The sequence below is a fragment of the Myotis yumanensis genome, unplaced genomic scaffold (genome assembly GCF_028538775.1).
Source record: "Myotis yumanensis isolate MYYU_CA2020_CCGP unplaced genomic scaffold, mMyoYum1.0.hap1 SCAF_1, whole genome shotgun sequence".
NCBI lineage: Eukaryota > Metazoa > Chordata > Mammalia > Chiroptera > Vespertilionidae > Myotis > Myotis yumanensis.
In genome coordinates, this window is record NW_027223752.1 from 215588090 (window position 1) to 215609463 (window position 21374).

General features: G+C 45.2%; 1 long non-coding RNA gene across 1 annotated transcript; it reads right to left on the reverse strand.

The window, feature by feature from the left end:
- Window positions 1-2108: 2108 nt before the first annotated feature.
- On the reverse strand, window positions 2109-14222 carry LOC138996587 (uncharacterized). Its single transcript, XR_011468836.1, has 4 exons — window positions 14109-14222; window positions 6138-6235; window positions 5644-5720; window positions 2109-2184 (listed from the first exon to the last, which is right to left on the reverse strand). It is a non-coding gene; the product is annotated as an uncharacterized lncRNA (long non-coding RNA).
- Window positions 14223-21374: the final 7152 nt, after the last annotated feature.

A 21374-nucleotide genomic window follows, 5' to 3' on the forward strand; every position in this document is an offset into this window, starting at 1 on the left:
TTCCACTTCCCTCCGTGAATGGGAAGGGTCTGGGCACAGCTCCAGGGCAGTCTCCGCAGCCGATGGAGCGATGGAGCGTTCAGGTTTGCACTGCACGGAGGGCCCCCGGTCCTGAGATCCCTCCCCTCTGTAATCGGAGATGAGCAGTGCCAGCAGCTGAGATGCTAGGAGTCCCAGGAGGGTTAGGTGAGGCCATGCTGCTCTGGGAGGGCCATCCCACCCTTAGCAGGAACATCCAGACCACACTCTCAGGGGAAGTGATTCCATCTTAAAAGATTGGATACTTCCTACCCCTGCAGCAGGCAGATTCAGCCTGTGTCTGGGGCTGAGGGAAGCTGAACAGACCCAGTCACGGGCAGCCATCTGGAAAGGCCACGTGTGTTCTGAGCAGCACGTAAAGACAGAAAGAGCATCAGTTCCATGATCTCCAGAACAGATCGGCTTTCCTTTCTGCCTTCTGCTTCGCATCCCTACCTCAGTTGTCCCCGGAGCACGGATCTGGGGGGTTGGGGAGGTATGTGTGAGTCTATGTGTGAGGGGGTGATGGGTAGGAGAAGCAGCGGACTGTGATTTGATCCTGGGTTGGACGAGCCTTCCTGAGGCAGACACTGGGGAAACACGGTGCCCCCTTCCCCAGCTACCAGGATGCTGTATGGAAAGCACTTTGGAAACCGTAAAGCACTAAATTCGGAGCAGCCTTGCAGATGCAGAATTTCCTTACTTGCCAAGTCACCCCGGGTTTGCTAGCTCTAAAAAACAATGGCTCATAGGCCACTAAGCCCATCAGCATGAGAGTGATTCATAAGCAATGACGATATTGCCAAGGATGATCTGTCCCTTCGCATCGAATGTTGCTTCATGGAATTTTACCCTCTTTTCTCCTCTGTGATCTAGTTTGGCTCCCACAAAAGAATGTCAATTTTCAATCACCATGCTTGCTCTTGCCTGGGCTGACTGCCTGGGAAACCCAAATTAGGATCTTTCCGTCGGTCGCCTGGAATCAAAGCAAGGAAACTGGATATAACCTCGTTCCTCAGGTGACAGCCGGCCGATGAGTCATCCTGTCCCTCTTCAGGAACATATCCTCTGAATGGAGCAGACGCTCAAGCTGTCAGCTAAATGCGTTTTTTAATTGCCTGGGCCCTGGTGTTGATTGTGAAGACATTATTTTGCTGACGCCCTAGTCTGACTCACCCATCAAATGACACAATTCCTTGTGCCCACGCTCAGCAAACCTCCGCTCTGGAATCTCAGGGGCTGAAGGCACTGTTGAAATGGAATTGACTATCTCCTTTTCACATGAGAAACTGAGGCCCAAAGATGCCCAATCAGTAGCTCTTCCTAAACTCCCAACCGGGGCGGGGGGGGGGGGCGGGTGTGTGGGGGAGAGCTATAATGTAATCCCATAGCTTGCAAGACACTAATGGAAGAAGAAATCCGTTGAATTTACTATTTAGAGTTCAGTAAGGCTTCTAAAAATCAGCCAGCTAAGCTTTAGACTGATTTTCTAAAATGTGGGCTCAGGCAACCGAAAGAATCTGAACAAACGTTGGCCATCCAGAAGTGTGGAACCTCCTGAGTACACCCCATTTCCTGAGCGCCCATGAATGTAGGGCTGGTCCTATGCACTGGCATGTTAATTCAGGCTCACAGAGCACTGAACTCTTCCAGTTCAGAAGTTCATGACCCTCATGCCAGCAGCTGCCTTTCCTCAGCTCCTGGGTAGGGCTTCTGAACAGCATCTGACCTCAAAACCACCCCCCGAGGGAGTAGACGCTGGCCAGAAACAAGAGCTGCGCAGTTCGGAGAATTTCTAGAGAGCACAGTAATCCTTCAGCCTCTGTGCCGTTGGAGAGGCAGCAGTCCTGCCACAGTACAGTAGCCCAGCCGTTTCAGACTTGCAGGGAGCCAAATCCTCCCCTGTGGACTCATAGGCACTCGTCTATTGCCAAATGTGAGATTACAGTATTAGAGACATTTCATAAGTTCTTAATATTTTTAAACACAGTTTTTATTACATAAGCAATGCATGCCTCATGCAGGAATATTCAAAAGTATAAAAAAAGCACAATGCAGGAAAAGAAAGGTCACTGAGGAGAATCCAACCAGGCAGAGGTACACAGGTGTTATGCAGCAGCCGTCTTTCGAAAATGCCCATGGGCTGTGTTGTCGTGTCTTTGAGATCTGGAAGGGCACAGACCATGAGTGGATCCCTGTCTTGCTCTATCATGAGCACATAGAAGTGCTGAGGATGTTTCTTCCTGCTCTCCTGGGATTGGATTGTGGCTCATACATGGTCTACCTTGAATGGTCTCCCATCGTCTCCCCTCCCCTCAGGGTTCCTGCTCAACCCTTTTGGGTTGAAGCTGCTGAGAACCCTTGGCCCATTGGGGTCATGCCTCCTGGAGCACCCCTGGATCCACTCTAGGAGGCTGTACTCCAGTCCCTTGGAGAGATCCCATGCCCCACAAAAAAATCCTGGTGAATTCTTCTGCTAAAAGGCCCTCTCCCAGTAGCAGAGGGGAAAGGGTGAGGACAAAGGGGTGAAGAGGATAAATACCTTCATTCTGCTACCTGTATTTTTTTTTAACAAAAATTGCAAGACTCAAACATAATGTTTTTTAAAGGACCCCCCCCCCCAAAAAAAAGATGGTATGAATATTTTCTCCGTTTCATTAAATCTAGAATCAGACTATGTTTAACCCATAAAGAGCTCTTGGAGAGCATGCAGTTGAGTTCCCTCATTATACAGATGGAAAAACTGAGGCCCAGAGAGCTCATAGATGGGAAAGGATTCTGATTCCATCCAGAGCCAAGTCGGAGACCCTCAGCCTCCCCCCATAGGAGCCTGAGCTCTTGGCAGAGGAGAGCTGTCCTCGGTGCTCAGAGCTGGGACACCTGCTCCCACTGCTTCCAGCTCACTGAAATCTCCGGCCTCCAGGCCTGAGCACCTCTTCACCACTGTTTTCTAAATTTGCTGGATTCCTGCTGGGCATGTGCCTTGAAATTAAAAGGTTAAAGTTTCTTTGAAGGAATAGTCCCCCGATTCTTTCACCATGCACCTGAGTTTGGGATAAGGGCTGGTATCTGGATGCCAAGTCATGCCCAAAGGATTACCCATTAAGGCAGAACTTTCTTTCTTTCTCTGTTTTTACCAAGAAAACCAGTATAATATTGAGTTTAAAGTGTAAACTTTGGCGTCAAACTGCTTTTATTCAAGCCCACTTGCCACTTATTGGCTGTGGAACTTTGGGCAGATGACTTAACCTTTCTGTGCTTCAGTTTCGTTATCTATAAAATGGGGACAATTATAACAGTGAATGCCTCTGAGGGTTGTTTTGAGAACTAAATAAGTGTAGGCTCCCAGGAGCCCATACCAGGTTCCTCAGAGTAAAACCCAAATCCTACCCACAGCTACAAGGCCCCGGACATTCTGGCTCTAACACTCTCCTCTGGTTTACTGCACCCCAGCCACACTGGCCTCCTTGAATTCCACAAACACACTAACCACTTCTGCTCAGGGCCTTTGCTCTTTCTGTTCCCTCTGCCAGGGTGCTCTTGGCCATATCCTGGTGGCTCCCCCTCTCTCTTCCTTCTTGGTTCAGCTCAAATGCCATCTTTCTTGTTGACCCTACATAAAATAACACCTCACTCCCTCTGTCCACCTTCCCTGCTGCACCTTCTCATCACACTTAGGGCCAGCTGATGTATATGCACGCGAGTGCCCTTACTTACTTAGTGTCTAGTCTCCCTATGGAAATTCAGTTCCGTGAGAATGGGAACTTGGCCTTGTTCCATGATGTACTCTCAGATACAGAGAAGATATTTATTGGTTGAATAAATGAGTAATATCTAGAATGGGGGTGGGGGGGGGAGTCTAAAGAATCAAAAAGTGGGGAAAGGCCAGCTTTCAGGCAAAAGAAGGTAGATAGACTTCCTCTGATTTATAAGCTTACCGGGTTCTTTTTAGCACTCACGTCTGGGGTGGTTTTATAGCCTTATCTTGCTAATCTACTGCTGTATCTATTTTCACCTATGTCACAGCAAAACTCCTTGAGAACATCGATCATAATTTCTACTTCTCTATATGCAGCCTGTGCTGTATTCACAGCCCTAGCTCTACGGGGAACAAGCACCAAGATCTATTAGCAGCACCTGCCATGGCTGCAGAAGGAAGGCATGGAGGCATCTCTCCATGTCTCTGCTGACCCAATGCAACAGAAAGAACATAGAGACTCAGCAGTTGTCCCGAGCTCCAGGTTCAAGTCCTAGAACCACCACTCAGTAGTTATATGAGCTAGAGCAATCACAAGATTTCTTCACGTTTCAATTAAGGGTAGTATGAGGAATAAAGAGAAAACTTAAAGTGCCAAGCACGTACTCGGCATATAGCAGGCTCTCAACTGAACCACATGGGCTCCAGTGGCCAGCAAAACCTCCATCCGTAAAAAGAGACTCACCCGTTGCCAACAGAAGAGCCAAGTTCATGAGGAGTCATGAGCCGGTGATAAGGGATATGCTGTTTTCTGGGGCAGAAGAACAGCTGATACATGATACGGGGTATCCGATGTGTGCAGGTGAGTGATCCGGGGACTGTGGCAGGCTCTGGTGTCTGTGCCTTGTCAGAGGGCACACACTACTCTCCCTGGAACCCCCCAAGGGAATATATGTGAAAGTGTACACAGTTGCACAAGCGAGTACCTCCCGGCTTCCTCTTATTTCTGGGTTCTTTCTTCACCATGTGCTGAGGAGCCCCCATCCATGAGATCCTTTTGGCCTCTTTCTTAAGCCACGTGCTTCTTAAAGCTGTTCTGAACTTTTCCTTTGTTCTTGAGTTTCTGATCCCTCCTCACCCCATCTGTTCTCACCCCACTGGCTTTACTTCCTCTTTCACAGCAGCGTGTGTGACTACAATTGCACAACATTTCCCTGATGTTTGATTGACAACGCATGAGTTAGGTGAAGGACAAGCCTGTAGACTCAGGGAGGAAGCTCGTGAGGACCCTCTTCTGTTCACAGAAGTTGAACATCCGGGTTGCTGATCCTCATGAAGAGGAACAGGGAGATTCAGAGATAGCATCACACAGACAAACGCATACCCTTCCCAGGCTCTTTCGGGGGTATACCAGCTACCGACATCTCCCACCAATGTCCCCCACCCCAAGAAGTGGCATGTCCCCTGGTCTCAGATCCTCCCGTATCCCGCCCCTCCTCCTGCCCTGGTCCAGGTAAATGGGAACTGAAGGGCTGTGTTAAAACAGGAAAGAAATGAAAGGGTCTCTCTCTCCAGAGCAATGCCCTCCTCCATCTCCCATTCCCACCGGTCCTCAGTGTCTGAGTCTCATGGGCTCAGGCCCACCGAGCAAAGAGCTCTGAGGGAATAGTAAGCATGCTTGGGAGAAAGGAGGGTCCTGAAAAGCAGGAGAACCCGAATAGTTCATTCCCAATTTTTCCCCTCAAGGCCACTTTCAAATGTTCTATTCTTTATTTCTCTTTTTACCTATCATTGCCATTGACCTAGACTCCTTACACTTGAATTAAAGGAGAGGAGACTGAGAGAGCCACAGCAAGGACAAGGGAAATCGTAGGTGTGTGTGTGTATGTGGGGGTGCAGGGTAGAAGGGTAGACACACATTCACTGACCATGAATGAGCCAGGTGAGGTGCTAGGCCATTGGCTACATTTGCTCTTTCCAGTGCCTCCCGGAGCCATCCTGGAGCCTAAGATAAAGGGGAAAATCAGTTAATACTGGTCCTGTATTTACAATTTTGATGTTTTTTTTTATCATACATTTTTGCATGGATTTTGAGTTTTTTAAATAGTGCATTCCATACTGTCTATATTCATCCCTGAGAATTTTGGCACTTCCTTACACTTGCACTTGCTTCGCCCTAGTCCTGGCCCTGGTTATATTGACCCCAGCAGATGTTGCTGGTCACCAGGTTGGTGGTTTCTTTAGGAAAGAAAGGCTGGGGGCTATAGAAATAATCTAAAGGAATAAAAATATTTTTTTAAATACACAATTTCAGTCCTACGAAAATAAATGGCAGAAAGAAAGAAATTCTCAACCACGAACATAAACCAAATTGTAGACACAATTCCCATCTTTCATTTTCTAACAAAGCTGGGTACTTCACCTTTCCAGCCACCAGGTGTCTCTGCAAACTCCCTGCAGGCCCCTGCACAGGATGCTGAGGATGACGTCATGAGTGAAATCTGTGGTTTGTAACCAGCTCTAAAGAGAGAGGGCACACAAAAACAATTTGAAATGTAACAGGCTCCAATACCAAATACTTCAGAGATCCATCCACTTATTCAGGATTTCTGGCTAATAGCTAAATGCTTATTATAACAGCTCTTCCCCTATCTCTGAGATAGGTTATTAGAGTCAGTTTGTCAATATACTTTCTAGAATATTCCTACATTATTCTTTCCTCATCCCTCAGCCAGATTCATCTCTGACAGAGCACAACCCTGCCAGACCCAAACAGAGCATCCCAGGAGCGTCTCAGAGGAACATCTTCACCCAGCTTGATCTCTCTACTCCTTCAGGGCAGGGGATTTTGAAAATAGTTTCAAACCATTTATTCATGTTTTTTAAAAAAATAAAATAAACTCATGAAGAGCTATGGTCAAGGTCCAGAAGACGAAGTGGTGGGAAAGCTGTCTCATTCTTCAAAGTAAGTTTACTCAGTTGTGTTCTCAACCCCTCCCTTCACGCCACCTCACCCTGCCCTCAAAGGGAAGTGTAGACAGTGAACACACTACTTCCTCTGACCTAATTTTTTTTCTGAGTTTATTCTCCGAATCATCCCCTTTTCATTCAACACCCAAGAAGGACCATAGATACTTCCTCCAAGGGTCCGGGAAAGTGACTCTTGTGGGAAACCTCGGTGATGATGCTTCTTGCCTTTCCCCAGCTTGTCCAGAAGCACCCGCTCTTTGTCTTTAAATTGCTACAGACAGTGGTCACAACAGGGACGATGGGTAGCACTCATGGAGTGCTCACCACGTGCTCGTCAGGGTGGTAAGGGGACCTGACAAGTGTGACGTCCTTGAAAGGTCTTCGCTCTGGGTTTCCATGACCGTCAAGCTCCCCTGGTTTTCTCCTAGCTTTCTGGGCAATTCCTCCTCGTCTGCCCCCTTCCCATATTGGATTCCTCACATTCAGCCCCAGGCCCTCTTCTCTTGGTCCATGTAGCAAAAAGTTCTTAGCAGTTAAAGTCTCAAATTCACATGAAAAATATGCTCATGGTCATTAATCATCAGAGAAATGCAAATTAAATGAGGTACCACCTCACACTTGCCAGAATGGCTATCATCAATAAATCAACAAACAAGTGCTGGGGAAAAAGGAACCCTCTTGCACTGTTGGTGGGAATGCAGACTGGTACAGCCATTATGGAAAACGGTGTGGAGTTTCCTCAAAAAAACTAAAAATGGAACTGCCATTTGACCCAGTGATCCCACTTCTAGGAATATATCCTAATGAAAGGGTTAGCGAGCTAGCTTAATTAGGAAGGTGTAGGAGAGTGGTTCTCAACCTTCCTAATGCTGCGACCCTTTAATACAGTTCCTCATGTTGTGGTGACCCCCAACCATAAAGTTATTTTCTTTGCTACTTCATAACTGTAATTTTGCTACTGTTATGAATTGTAATGTAAATATCTGATATGCAGGATGTATTTTCATTGTTACAAATTGAACATAATTAAAGCATAGTGATTAATCACAAAAACAATATGTAATTATATATGTGTTTTCCAATGGTCTTAGGTGACTCCTGTGAAAGGGCCGTTCGACCCCCAAAGGGTCGCGACCCACAGGTTGAGAACCGCTGGTTTAGGGAATGAGGACAGCCCATAGATGGAGACTTGAAGACGCCAGGTGCTTATCTGACTTGTACAGAGGACAGAGCAATGCCACAGGCAGATGGAAACATTTCTGGCCTAAACAATTAAAACAGCCATAACCAAGGACAGACAGGGGCATCTCTGGCCTGAGCAATTAAAGTGACCATAAGTTAGACCAAAAGTAGCCCTGACCTGAGCAGCTAGGAAAGCTATAAGATAAGGCATCTCTGCCAGCACAACTGGGAGAAACCATAAGATAAATCAAAAGTGACTCCAAACTAAACAGGTAAGATGACCAAATGAGGAAAAGTGCGGACGTGGGGGTCCTGGGAGCTGATTACAGGGCTAAGGTCCCACGGCAGAAAAGGGGGGTCTCCAGCCTCTTTAATGCCTCAAGACAAAGAAAGCAGTGGTCACCTTTCTTAGGGGCCCCTCTGTCCGTCCAGCAAGGACAGAATCTCAGGATTAGGAACTTAGAGGACACCTTTCTCAGGTGGCCCCTCTGCCCTTCTGAGCCAAGGGGGGCAGAGTTGCAGGCTTAGAATTTAGAATTAAGGTTTAGAGGTAGTATTTGCTTGCAATAAAGTTTCTGTACTTTTCACCTATCACCTTTTGTCTGTGGCTTCACTAAGAAGCCAGAAACACCAATCAGAGAGAATGTATGCACCCCTATGTTCATAGCAGTGCACTTTACAATAGCTAAGATCTGGAAACAGCCCAAGTGCCCATCAGTAGATGAGTGGATAAAAAAGATCTGGTACATTCACACAATGGAATACTATGCAACTGTAAAAAAGAAGGATCTCTTACCCTTTGAGACATCATGGAGGGGCCTGGAGAATATCATGCTAAGTGAAATAAGTCAGTCAGAGAGAGACAAGTATCATATGATCTCACTCATATGTGGAATCTAATAAACAAAAGAAACTGATAAACAGAGTAGATCAGAGACATGGAAGCATGGAACAGAATGTGGAATCTCAGAGGGAAGGCAGGGGAGAGTGGGTGGGTGGAAGGTAATCAACCAAAGACCTTGTATGCATATATGCATGACCCATGGACACAGACAGTGGGGCGGTGAGGGCCTGGGGTAGGGGGTGGGGGTGGACTAGAGGCGGTCGATGGGGAAGGGAAAAGGGGAACATCTATCATACTTTCAACAATAAAGATAAATTTTAAAATATAAAATAAAGTCTCAAACTATAAGAAAAGAGGAAGCCATGGTGGTTCTGATATATTAGTTGCATGTCCTGAAGAGGAGTGCTAGCTGCAGGCTTGATCCCTCATCTCCAGGAAGATGAATTCTTTACAGAAGTGCTGCTCTAAACTAAAGTGCAATCATCTCACAGCGGGGGTGCCTTGTTAAAATGCAGGTCCTGAGTCAACTTATCTGATGGGGCTGAGATTCTTCATCCCACCTGATGCAGGCGCTGCCGGTCCGTGGGCCACACTTTGAGAAGCAAGGCTCCGGAAGACTCCATCATTATAATAGTTACCGATAAAGCACACCTAAGTTGCCAGCTACCCCACTGACCAGATCAATTATAACAACGGTTGAAATGTGGGAGGGGGAATACAGATTGTGAAAATGTTAAAGAATACATGCTTCTGATTTCCAAATTCAGTATCTATTTGAACTTAAAAGGGATTTTAAAATTCTGCAACACCAGATATAAGGCTTGATTATTTTTTAAAGGGCTCAATCTAAAGACTAACTGTGCAGGTTTGAATTGCTAGGCCTGGTAACCCCTCCAAGAAGCAATGACTTGAGAACTCAGAATCTGCAACTTTGGTTAATCTGACTCTTTTGGGGGGTGGGGGGAAGAATGGATGATCAGTATGATTATTGCAACCATAAACTGATATAGAAATAATAATCCCAGAAACGCATAAAGTAAAAATAAGAATTAAAATATAGATAACAATTAGTATGATGAACAAACAACCTTAAATCCATGGTAGTAGCAATTTTAAAATAAATTTTTCATAATAACTTCTGTAATCATTGTGACAATTAGTGTGTGTTTTGTCAGCTTTTTAAGGTGTTTGATGTATGCATTTAAGAAAATCCAATGTGTTCATGTTATGATTTTAATTAAATGAACAGAAGAACTTAATTTAAGTTTGCAATCAACGCTTAAATGTTTGGAGAAAATTCTTTCCTTAAAAATCATAAGTTTTGCTTTATTAGTTATAGACATACTGTATGAGGAGAGAGATGCTGACTGTTGAATATTTAAGAGAATGCTAATTGTTGAATAAATTTATGAGATCATCCTGTTGGCCTTCTTTGAGGGTAATCCACACTCCAAGTTCCCCATCAGAGCAAGACTTCGCGGGTCCTTCTCCCTAGAAAGGGCTCCCCTCGTGCTCACATGTCTATTTGTGTCGTAGTTAGCTTACTGACTCTCCTGCCCTGGACTATGAGCTCTCTGCCACTGTAATCCTTAGAGTCCTAAAAAGCTACCCCATGTGCAGATGAGGAAGGAGGCTTGGGAGTTTTGAGTAGCACGTCTAAGTAGCAGAGCTGGGATGGAACCAAGGCTTCTCTTACTCTCGAGCCCTGGATCAGTATTATTACGCTGAATCCAATCAACAGGACTCAAGTGCTGAATGATCATGCTGCTCAGTAGTCTGCTGCGGACACAATGCCACACAATGACAGGAACTCCCAGAGCTTTCCCCAAAGAGACTGGGACAAATCTCTAAACGCTGCTTCCTTGAAGGATCAATCATGGGAGAATATCCAGCTATAATGTAGGCCTTAATATACATTATGTCACCTGCCTGTTACAGAATCCATGCACTGATGAGGAATTGGAGGCTGTATAGAGTGATATTTCCTAACTTTTTAAAAATATATTTCTTTATTGATTTCAGAGAGAAAGGGAGAAGGAGAGAGAGATAGAAACATCAATGATGAGAGAGAATCATTGATCGGCTGCCTCTTGCACAACTCCCACTGGGGATCGAGCCCGCAACCCAGGCATGTGCCCTTGGCCGGAATCGAACGTGGGACCCTTCAGTCCACAGGCTGACGCTCTATCCACTGAGCCAAACCCGCTAGGACGATATTTCCTACCTTTTACATGGAGAAGCAGGAAAGCACAGTTGTTAATAACCTCTATAAGGATGCTGGGCCCAGACTGTCTGCCGCTTTTGAGCTGAGTGGCCTTGGGTATGTCACTTATACTCTCTGTGTTCAATTTACTCATCGTCAAAGGAGGCATAATAACGGAATTACCATGAAGTTGTTCTGAGAACAGAATGAAGTAATACACGTAAAGAGCTTAAAACAGCCCTGACCGGCTTGGCTCAGTGGATGGAGCATCGGCCTGCGGACTCAGGGGTCCCAGGTTCGATCCCGGTCAAGGGCATGCACCTGGGTTGCGGGCACATCCCCAGTAGGGGGTGTGCAGGAGGCAGCTGATCCATGTTTCTTTCCCATGGATGTTTCTGGCTTTCTATCCCTCTCCCTTCCTCTCTGTAAAAAAAAAAGGCCTTAAAACTGTTACTGTATCTGTAAAAGTGGCAGCAACCGTTTATTACACATCTGATCATTTATTATGGACGCCCAAGTAGTTAAGGAATCATCTCCTGATGTTAAACTTTCATCTCTTTCTACCGGATCAGATCACTGCCTTGCCCCCTTAGGCTGGAACTTGCCCACATTTGTACCCTGCAGGCATGCTGTGCCCTCCTGTGCCCCAGTCCTCCTTTCCCCTGCGGCATTTCTTTTCATGGTGTCATTGAAAACCCGACTGCAGCAGAAGGGTTATTTATAGCTGGAAAAAAATTAGTGTTATTTAGCTGGAGCTTTTCTGCAACCATCAGTCCATTACCGGGACAGCATCCACATTTACATTGCAAAATCGTTCTGTTTTCCCAGTGCCTTGTAGTCATTAATTAGCTACCCAAAACAATCTTTACGGACTGTCTACAGACAGGGAAGCCTGATCCAGCCTCTGCCATCAGAAACCAGCCTCTGCCATGAGCGCAGACTCCCACACACCAAGCACTCACCAGACAGCTCTACTTGGACGGCCCACGGGGACTTTAGACACATGGCCAAAAGTGAACTCCCCCTCCACACTGACCTCCCGCCCCTCCCATTTGTTCCTGAGTTTGTTGAATGGAGCCACATTCCCATCTCCCATGCCCAAACGGGGAGTTATCCCAGATTGCCCTCCCGCATCACCACATCTCATCTTTCACCAGGCTTCATCAGTTCTGTCTTTTAAACCCACACAGCCTCTCTTATCTCCCCTTGACATACATCCAGGTAGTGTGACCAGGTCACCCCAGGGCTGGTCCCTCTTCTTCACTCTCTTCCTCTTCTAGTACCTCCTTCACATCATTACATAGATCTTTTGAAATCTGACTGAGCCACACCCCCCTCCTCCTTTGAAATCCTCCCATGTTCCTTCACCATCCATAGGATGGAGTCACACTCTAAAACACAGCATCTCATCCCTTCATATTTTCAACCCTGCCTTCCCCCATAAGACTCATTTCCTGCCATCGCCACATCACTTGGCTAATGAGGTGGGCCCGGGCCGGCGTGGCCCAGTGGTCGATCATTGACCTATGAAACAGGAGGTCACGGTTCAATTCCTGGTCAGGGCACATGCCCAGGTTTTACAGGCCCCATCTCCAGTGTGGGGTGTGCAGGAGGCAGCCAATCAATGATTCTCTGTCATCATTGCTCTTTCTAGCTCTCTCTCCCTCTCCCTTCCTCTCTGAAATCAATAAAATTAAAAAAATAAATACCGAGGTGGGTTTGCCGCACTCCTTCACACCTTCATGCATATGTTGTTCCCTCAGCCAGAAATATTCGTTCTACCCTGCCCAACCAGGGAACAATTTTCCCTCTTTCTAGACTCATTTGCAGTCTCCTAACCTGTGAAACTTTTTCTGAACCTCCATGGGCAGAATTCTATACTTCCTCCTCTGTACTCTCATACATGCTTCTATTCTAATGCCTATCGTTTTGTTTAATTGTTGACATATTTGTCCCCCAACCAGTCTGAACACCTCCCAATTGCTGTATTTCTCTTGGTATCCCCAGTGCCTGGCACATAAGAGGTGTCCAATAAATGCTCACGAAATACATGACTGTAGTGGCCAGAGCCTGTTGAGGGGTCTCCTGACTGCCGGTCAACCCCCTCCCATGCCACACCTCTCCAGGCAGCCTTGGCCAGCCCCTCCTGAGGAGCCGCACTCCCTGCTGTCCACTGTGAGAGGGTGGTGGGAGCTGAGTGCTTTGGGTCTTAACCGTACCGTGCACGTCCCTGCGCCAAGCATGGCTCCCTGGAGGGCAGCCCTAAGAGCAAAATGAGCAAACCCAGATGTAAATGCTCCTGATAAACAACCCAGCAACTTGTTCCCGGGTCTATTAGGGTTCCAGCTTGCTGGAGCAGAACCTTGTTTCAGAAGGTTGTGCTGTTTGGCCTGGGAACCAACAGGTTCCGGTCAGCACAGAAGGAGCTACCTGAATTCGCCCTGTGGCCCAAACCCCGTGTCATAACAGTCAAGCTACATGTGTGCTCAAGGTTCTAAGCTCCTGGAGATAGAATCTGTATTTAACTTATGTTAGGTTGCAAGCCTTCCCCTTCCCCCCAATCCAAGGAAAAAGTCACTTATTAGGTGTGTGGGGTTATTTTATTTTATTTTTTAAAATATTTTTCTTTGTTGGTTTCAGAGAAGAAGGGAGAGGGAAAGAGAGATAGAAACATCAATGATGGAAGAGAATCATTGATCGGCTGCCTCCTGCATGGCTCCAGTGGGGATCGATCCCGCAACCCAGGCATGTGCCCTTGACCGGAATTGAACCTGGGACCCTTCAGTCCGCAGGCTGACGCTCTATCCACTGAGTCAAACCAACTATGGCTAGGTGTGTTTTTATGAGAATAAATTTTTCAAACAAAAATTAAAACTGTTTGCTAGTTTCCTAGTACCAACAGGCCCTGGGAGGTAAGTTCTGATTTGAACTCTAACTGCAAATATTTTCTGAATTCTGGGCAGAGAGTTTATGGATTAATACATTGTCCCTTCCTTCAAGGTGCTTATGAACTATTTGAAGATGAACTTCGAAGAAAAGTTGAATTACAATATAAGACTATTTAAACAAATAATATAAGAAGAATATGCCCTGAAGGGGTGACTCACTGCCAGATGAGAGGTTCAGAGATATGAGAGGACGTTGGCCTCCAGGGCAGACTGACCCAAAGGATACAGAGATCATAGGGCTCTTACCTGACAGGCTGGACAGCAAGGTGGTGGGCATTGGGGGTGGGGCATCTTGGTGGACAGAAACGAGCAGATCCTTTGGAATTTGGGGCTGGAGTTTCTGTGCTGCCATTTATTAGTTAGAGATCTTGGGCATTTGTAAACCTCTTTGCACCTAAGTTTCCTCATTGGAAAGACAAGAAGAATATTATCTGCTTCACGGGTGCCATGTATCACTCCAGACTGCAAACATTTAGCACAAACAGATGTGTCAAGCCCTCAAGAGCTACCATATGCCCAACCAGTGTGGCTCAGTGGTTGAAAATCGACCTATGAACCAGGAGGTCACCGTTCTTGGTCAGGGCACATGCCTGGGTTGTGGGCTCAGTCCCCAAGAGGGGGAGTACAGGAGGCAGCCAATGAATGATTCTCTCATCATTGATGTTTCTATCTCTCTCTACCTCTCCCTCTCTTTGAATATATATATATATATATATATATATATATATATATATATATAACCACATGAGGAGGGGTCAGTAAATATTGGTATCCCCTCTCCCTTTACCCTGTCTGTAGCTTTAAAGTAGGGTAGCAGTGGAATGCAGGGCATGGGGTCAGATATTTGGAGGCAGAATAAGCTCTTCTTAACTCTCCCCCTTGAAAAATCCCTGCCTCCAGTGCCACCTTCTATTAGGAAGAGGGTTCATCACTCCAGAGGCCAGAGGTCCTGATATGCAGCCTCTCCCTTGAGCTGTGATGAGGCCTGGAGGGAGTCAAGGTCAAGGGCAGGAACCTGCTGTTCACACCTCACTTACAATTCTTTTAACTGCGAAAGAGAACCACTAGGGGGCCTAGGAGTGAGCGTTGGGCTCTGACCCCATTCATCAGGCAGAATGCCTTTGGTCCTGGCTGGAAAATGTAGTAAAGTCAACAAAACACACGAGTGGGCCGAGAACAATACTTCCTGCACCTTCTGCAAGCCCTTCCTACAGAACACGGCTCCCTGGAGGCTAAAAGGCATTCGTAACCTAGCCCATCCTCCACCCACAGCCCATCACGCTGGGCCCAGGGTTTCTTAGCTCTGATGCTGTTTTTCAGTGTTGCCTCCTGATTAAAAGCCCTTGGGCTCAGCAGGATGATCTGTAATGATAGCAAATGGCTCACATGATGATGAGGCAATCTTTTTCACATCCTGAGCTGCAATCCTTCTTGTAAAGCCTCGCCACTGTCTGCGTTCCCAGCCCTGGATTCTCAGCAAAGCCAGCCACCTGGGGTTGTTGCTTTGGGCTCTCGTCCCCCAACCCACCCCCACCCCCACCCAGTTTCCCACACCATAAGCAGATACTTGAATATCTATCTACTTTATCTATTTTCAGCAATCTTCATTAAAATCAATTACTCATTTGCAAACAGAACAAAACAAAAAACAAACAACAACTCTCAGGAGTGAGCGTTGTGAGGTCACAATAGCTCAGCTCCCCATGGCCAAAGCTGGGTGGCAAAGCGTGTTTTTCCTTAGCAGGAGTCTGCTTCCACAGGGGTTCATCGCTTACATTTTTTTTGAGAGGCTCACGCACACTCCAGGAACAATGGGCAGGAACATGATTTCCCAAGCAGGTTGCCTAGAAACCACTCCGTGTTTCTGAAACTAATTTAAACATGAAAATTCAGCTCCTGACTCAGGCCAGGAATGCATGTCATGGTTTTCTCGGTGGTTTACTTTCGTTTTCTTTCACATTACAAAATAATGCATGCATGTTGAAGAAAAATGGAAAAGAATGTAATAAAATAAGAGTCTAGAAAGAAAAATACTCCCTGTAACCACACTACCAGAGGCAGCCACTGTTGTCATTTGAGGATATTTCTTCCAAGTTTTTTTTTTTTCTATGCATTTTTAATATCATTTCTGTTAACACTGAATTTACATAGATTCGGTTTTTTCCACTTAGCATATTGTAAGCATTTCCCCCATCTGGCTACACTTTTCAGAAACCTGATTTTTTTAATAACCACATTACATTACAGCCCATTCTCCTTTATTTACTTAATCATTCTCTTAATGCTAGGCATTTAGGCTATTTCCAATCTTACACCATTTTCAAAAATGTCATGATCATTTTAGTACAAAATATTTGTTTAGCCCTATTTCCTCAGGATAAAATCATAAAAGGAGTTTCAAAAAGCCTGTACACTTTTAAGCCATTTTTTAAATGAACTAATTCATGTTTATGATTTTTTAAAAATTTAAACAGTACATTAAAAAGTAATTTTTATCTAGTATCATTTCCTATAGGTCACCACTGCTACCAGAAGTTTTCTATGAATATAGAAACACATAAATATCATTTCTTTATTTGACACTATCATTATTCTACCCCACTTGCTTTTTTCACTTACTGGATCTTGGACAGCTTTCCACATCAATCCAAATCAATCTGTTATTTTTAGAAATTGCACGATATTCCATCAGATGATGTATCATCACATCCTGCCCTGGGCAGAACTTCTTAATGCCCTTGATACATATTCAGTGAGCTGGGCTCCCACAGTGGGTCTGAGTCTACACTGCTCCATCCACATAATACCTTTGCTGAAGGAGGGGACAGGTGGCAGCAAAGGTAGCAGCAGCCTCACCCGGCTGGGATTCATCAGAACTAGAGGTCTCCAAACCTGTTCTCTTTTTGTGGCTTAACTCAAAGTTTTACCAAATTGATATCCTTTTCCCAGTCTCTCCCCACTTCCTCCACATAGTGATTCCGTGCAGTATTCGTCTTTCTATCTGGCTTATTTCCCTTAACACGATGTCCTCCAGGTTCATCCATATTGTTGCAAATGGCATGATGGCCTTCTTTTTAAGGCTGAATAATACTCTTCTCTCTGTATGCGTGCACCTGCGTACAAAAACATTTAGTTTATTCATCTAGCAACAGACACTTAGGTTGTTTCCATATGTTGGCTACTGGGAAAAATTATGCATGAATATAGGAGTACAGATACCTTTTCAAGCTAATGATTTCATTTCCTTCAGATATGTAGGCCCAAAAGTGAGTTTGCTGGATCATATAGTAGTTCTATTTTTAATTTTTTGAGGATCCTTCATACTGTTTTCCATAATGGCTGCACCAGATTTATATTTCTACCAAACATAGAAGATGCAGACTGGTGCAGCCACTGTGGAAAACAGTATGGAGTTCCCTCAAAAAAATTAAATATGGAACTGCCATTTGACCCACTTCTGGGAATATATCTTAAGAATCCTGAAACACCAGTCAGAATGAATATACATACCCCTATGTTCATAGCAGCACAATTTACAATAGCTAAGATTTGGAAACAGCCCAAGTGCCCATCAGTAGAGGAGTGGATAAAAAAAAGCTGTGGTATATTTACACCATGGAATACTATGCAGCACTAAAAAGGATCTCTTACCCTTTGACACAGCACGGATGGACCTAGAGCAGTGATGACAAACCTATGACACGTGCGTCAGAGGTGACACGCAAACTCATTTTTTTGATTGATTTTTCTTTGTTAAATGGCATTTAAATATATAAAATAAATATCAAAAATATAAGTCTTTGTTTTACTATGGTTGCAAATATCAAAAAATTTCTATATGTGACACAGCACCAGAGTTAAGTTAGGGTTTTTCAAAATGCTGACACGCCGAGCTCAAAAGGTTCGCCATCAATGACCTAGAGGGTATTATGCTAAGTGAAATAAGCCAGTCAGAGAAAGACAAATACCATATGATTTCACTTATCTGTGTAATCTAATGAGCAAAATAAACTGATGAACAAAATAGAAACAGAAGCACTCCACCAGTGTGGCTCAGTGGTTGAGTGTTGACCCATGCACTAAGAGGTCACTGGTTTGATTCCTGGTCAGGGCACAGGCCTGGATTGTGGGCTTGATCCCCAGTGGGGGGTGGGTGTGCAGGAGGCAGCCAATTGATGTTGATATTTCTGTCTCATCAATGTTTCTATCTCTCTTTCACTCTCCCTTCCTCTCTTTCTGAAATCAATAAAAGCATTTTAAAAAAAAATAGAAACAGAAGCGTAGATACATGGCTGACAGCTGTCAGAGGGGAGGAAGTAGGAGGGGACTGGATGAAAGAAGATGAAGGAATTAGCCGAAGAGCATGCTGTATATGCATAACCCATAGACACAGACAACAGTGTAGTGATGGCCAGAGGGGACTGGGTGGAGGTGGGCAAAGGGGGAGGGGAGGAATGAGGGCATCTGTAATAGTATCAACAATAAAAATTTAAAAAAAGAAGAAGAGCGAAGATTTCTAGTGTGCTGCGAACATCCTCCCTTTGGCTCCCTCTCACTTCCTCTCTTTTCTTCTTTGTCTTCAATTTCTAAGAATGTTTCCCTCTCATCAAAACAGAACATTCTAGAATGCACTCCTTACGAATAAAGGCTGCCAACTCCATGTCGGGAATAAAATTCCCTTTGGTAATTTTTGTCACTTCTAAAATGATGATAAAGAAATCCATGCTTGTGGCTCGGGATGCAGTGGGAGAGAGGAAGACCTGGAGTTTGGGGGGAGTCTCACAGCACCTGTGGGAAGCTCAATAAAGCAGACTTATCCCAGCCCAGAGGGCTGCTGGGAATAGAAACTTCAGAAACTTGGGGTCAGAGAAGGAGACAAAGGAATGTGATGAGCTACTAGTGCAGTTGGCAGCTTAAAATTCATTGCATCACCTTGGGGAGGTGGAGAGGGATGGATGGAGGTGGAGAAGTGATGCTCATACCTGAGAATTATGGCAACAGGTATGGGTAGAAAGAGAAAACCCTAGACCAATGATGGTGAACCTATGACACGCGTGTCAGAGGTGACACTCGAACTCATTTTTTTGGTTGATTTTTCTTTGTTAAATGGCATTTAAATATATAAAATAAATATCAAAAATATAAGTCTTTGTTTTACTATGGTTGCAAATATCAAAAAATTTCTATATGTGACACGGCACCAGAGTTAAGTTAGGGTTTTTCGAAATGCTGACATGCCGAGCTCAAAAGGTTCGCCATCACTGCCCTAGACTCTGCCTTTTACCAGCTGTGTGTCCTTGGGGAAGCCACTTACCCTCTCTGAGCTTCACTTTCCCTGCCCATAAGAGAGAGTAGCAATCACTATCTCAGAAGGTTACTGTAGCATTAAATGAGAAACCTACAAATTAGTGGAGAAACATGCTACTACTATTATTATTTTTAGTTACTCTGGGCGTAAAAAGGGCCTTCATGTTCTGAACCCAATTGACTCAAAGTAAATCGTAGTGCTTGACAAATACTGCCTTTTCTACTTGGAAACTTGACTTAAAAAAAAAACAAAAACTGAGCAATTCCTAAAGCAAAAAGAAATTGTTAAATATTGAACTACTAGAGGCCCGGTGCACAAAATTCATGCATGGGTAGGGTCCCTAGGCCTGTCCGGCAATCAGGGCCTATTGAGGCCTTCTGGCTACTGGCCAGGGCCTTCCTTCCAGCTACCAACCAGGGCCTCCCTTCCCCAGCTGCCAGCTGCCAGCTGCCAGCCGGGGCCTTCCTTCATTCCGCGCCACCTCCTGATGGTCAGCGCACATCATAGCAAGTGATTGGTCTCCCAGTCAAACTCTCTCGGGGACAGTTTGCATATTAGGCTTTAATATATATAGATCCTTGACCCCAAAGTCTCACTTCATACATTGTTTCCTCTTTTCCTAATATTCTAGCCCAATATGTGTAACCCCTTGCTTTTACCTCAGGGCCTCACAGGAAGCATGGACAGGCAGACAGGACGTGTCTTTGCCCAAATTAGTTTCACTTCCTCCCAACCAGACCAGATCACAGCAATGGAGAGCTGAGGGCTGCATTTCTGATTTTATCAAAGCCAGGAGGGCAAGAGACTTAACTCAGAGAACTTGGTGATGCAATGGATTTTTTGGAATTGTTTTAATTTTATTTTTCCCATCATCATTTATCCCTTCTGTGTCCTCTTCCACCTCCATCCAACCCCCTCACCTCCCCAAGGTGATGCGATGAATTTTAAGCTGCCAACTGCACTAGTAGCTCATCATATTCCTTTGTCTCCTTCTTTGACCCCAAGTCTAGCAGGAGTCCATGTTCTCATTAGCAAAGCAATGTTCATAAAGAATGATGAGCGAAGCAACCTTTGACCACTACCTGGCTACCATCTGACCTCACTGGAAGGAAGCTACCTATTGAAAATAGCAGAGAATAAAAGATAGAAGGGAACAGGGTCCCCAGCATCATGGAGCCACATGCTAGCTCTGGAAAGCTTCTGCACGATGGAATCCTCGAAAAGCCTTCTGAAAACCAGATGTCCCCATCCTGCTCAGGACCCCTGCCCTCCCCTGGAGCTCTCTGCAGAGCTCCTCTCCAGCCTCACCCTGCTGCCACGCCCGCACAAGCATAGGCTCTGTTGAACTGCAGATAGGCTTGGAGGCATTGTTCTATCTGCCTCACCGATGCTTCTATTTTATATCCTTTTCTGCTCCTGTCTGGAGAATTTTATTCACTCACCTGAGACCCATTCTGTAGAAAGAGCTCGACTGACCCAGAGGAGAGGATATCATTCTTGTTGCAGCTGGAATATATCTGGGACCCAGTTTGTCACCACCACCACCACCACCACCACCACCACCACCGAAGTGTAAACAGCTGCAACTTAGACACGTCTCCATGGCTGAGGACTTTATCTGTCTTACAAATTGGTTTAGAGTTAAAGGAGTTGGAGCTGTCAGACACCCATCCATAGCTGAGAGAGAAAGAAATATCTTAAAAGATGTGTTAGCAGCCACTTTGTGCCAAACGGAACTGACATTTGTCTTCTGTCTAAAAGGCTGTTCTTTGATTTTGAGTGGGTTTTCACCGATGCTGTCAGAAAACATCTTAGCACTAAATGGATGTAAAGATGAACTGCCTCTCTGAAGAGGCAGAGGTAAGTGATAATAGCGAAAGGAATGTTGGCATGATTTTGTCTGATGCTTGATGACCTTCAGGGCCCCAGGGAGCGTTTTGGGAACATTTTTCCCCTTTGACCTTGCAGAACAGTCTGAATGGACACAGAGGCCTTCCATATCAAAGAGTAACCTGGGTACACACGGCAAAAGAATTTTCCAGGGAAGGGAAAAGCACACGTATTTCAATAAGCAGAACCATGGACTCCTCTGTCTTGCCTGTTAAGCTGTAATTTCTTCTCTACTTCATATCCTACCAACCAATTACTCAGCAGTATCCTGCAATGCAAAGAGGGCAGTAACATTTAGTTTTCAGAGTGATTTC